The sequence below is a fragment of the Carassius auratus genome, unplaced genomic scaffold, assembly GCF_003368295.1.
Source record: "Carassius auratus strain Wakin unplaced genomic scaffold, ASM336829v1 scaf_tig00008558, whole genome shotgun sequence".
Classification (NCBI taxonomy): Eukaryota; Metazoa; Chordata; class Actinopteri; order Cypriniformes; family Cyprinidae; genus Carassius; species Carassius auratus.
The window spans coordinates 147,467-150,000 of NW_020523957.1; positions in this window are offsets into that span (position 1 = coordinate 147,467).

A 2,534-nucleotide genomic window follows, 5' to 3' on the forward strand; every position below is an offset into this window, starting at 1 on the left:
GTCAACAACATACAAACCCCGCCCATTTCTCTTCTATTGTTAAATGTGTTTAGCTCCACCTGCTGCACTGGAGTGTGTGACACAACGCGTCCTCAATTACATTCCACTCATCTAGTCTCATTAAAAAATACTAATAATTCCTACCCACTTACTTCAATTTTAGTCATGATTTCTTTCAATTCAATTATTTCTAAATTAAAGCTTTTGCAATTAATATACATTTAATATACATTTCTTTATAATTTCATATCTCAAATGTATCTGTGCTTATTTCATTCATAACAATTAGTGTATTTAATTGTGTAAACATATGTCCTAACCACAGTCTTGTAAATATCTTCTGTTATTATATTTCTTTCTGTTTACTTTTTTTTTCTATGATTTGAATGTTGTAATATTTTGTGTATCCCATGTTGTCTTTATCTGTATCTCATCATCTCTCTTCTGCCACTATTGAATTTTAATGGGCACTTTTGCACTCCTTGTATATGGTCTTTTGTATTATAACATTAATCATAACATTAACACAACACCAAACTAACACTTTTGGACTTCCTCAGTTTGTGTAAATCCACATGGGGATTTTTTTTTTTTTTTACATTAATTCCGCACATCAGGCACAGACAATGTACTTATTTATTTAGAATAACAGTGTATACTTTTTTCTTTATTTACTTTATTTACCCTAAAATATGGAAGTGAAATGTGACAACATGCCCCATAGGTGGGACACACTGTAACATCTGAGGGACAGAAATAACATGACCATATTACATCTTAATTATCTTTTCTAATGAGAAAAAAGATACAAACTAAATATTTTGTAATAACATTAAAATATCATTATTAACTTTTTCAAATAAAACAATGGGATTTTTTAAAGAATTAAAAGCAAACAAATTTTGGAGTTTGACAATGAGCACATTGCAACCAGGTTTGGGATGAATCTGATCACAACACACAGCTTTACAGCAATGTTTCAGAAGAACACAGAGATGAACACAACACTTCCCTCCACAGATCAGGAGAAAAATGGAGATAATCATTTCTGGACACTGAACACTGACTCTCAGTCTTATATTTGTAGTATATTTGTTCTGTGTGATTTCTCTTTAATATGCGTGGCTAATAAAAATGTAAAAGTTTGTTGTGTCCAATTAAAAGTCAAAGACGATCACACTGTAATTTTAGCCTTAATATGATGACATTATCTGGGGAAATAAACATTTTCCTCATAATATTAAAGAACATTACAACAGCATTTCTTCTGAGCTGTGAGCAGAACTGATAAATGAGAGCAGCTGCCCTTGTGTCCAACTGCAGGTTATTCATCAGAAATCTGCTGGAGCTGTGTCTTTCTCAAGGAGCTCTTATTATATATAAAGCACGATATTAATGTAGATTTCTGATTGAAACTGAATGTTATTTCTAGAGATATTTGAGTGATAGCTGTGTGGCTCCTGTCATATAAAGCTGTTGTGCTGGTGGAGAAATAATAAAGCAGAAAAGAGCATCATTTCAGAAGAAGAGATGCTGATGAAGATGTTCTGGGGATCAAGCAGCAGATTGAAGCTCTGAAGCTCCTGAAAGACTGAATTAGAGCCAGATCAACTGTGTTCAGCAGCGATACTGTGAGTGTTTGGACACAATTCATTCAGTGAATCGAGTGTTAAATCAGCGCAGACAGAAAAATAAAGCAGACGATCAGGAGACGGATTCATTCAGAGTCAATTCAGCCTCTGATCTCAATCACATTCATGATTATTCACACTGTCATCAGTTCACATCAGGATTCAGAAACCAGTTCAGGATCAAATGAGTCACTCATGGACTTGTATTACATTTGATGAGCAGTTTACAATAGAAATATTAAAGCACACATATTACTCTGTTTAATAAAGATTCAGAACAGTATGAGTCTGATCTAGATTCATAACTTCTGTATGATGATCAAAAACTGATTAAAAATGAATAGAAATGTAATGATGTGAGATTTGATGAGTTTGTGTGAAGATCAGAAAGAGTCTCTCTATCATTTAATATCACACAGAGACACTGAGGAACCAGGATTAACCCCAAATCCAGCGTAGAGGGGTTCAGTGAATGTGGTGTTGAATGTGTGTAAGTGTGTGTGTGTGTGAGTGTGTGTCTGTCTCTGTCTGTGTCTCTGTGTGTGTGTGTGTGTGTGTGTGTGTCATTGTCTGTGTCTGTGTGTGTCTCAGTCTGTGTGTGTGTGTGTGTGTGTGTGCGTCTCTGTGTGTGTGTGTGTGTGTGTGTGTGTCCCCTTTATTTGTATCACTTTAAACAAAATACATTGCGTCAAAGCAACTGAACAACATTCATTAGAAAAAGTGTCAATAATGCAGAATGATAGTTAAAGGCAGTTCATCATTGAATTCAGTGATGTCATCTCTGTTCAGTTTAAATAGTGTCTGTTTTTATTTGCAATCAAGTCAATGATATCGCTGTAGATGAAGTGACCCCAACTAAGCAAGCCAGAGGTGACCTCGGCAAGGAACCGAAACTCCATCGGT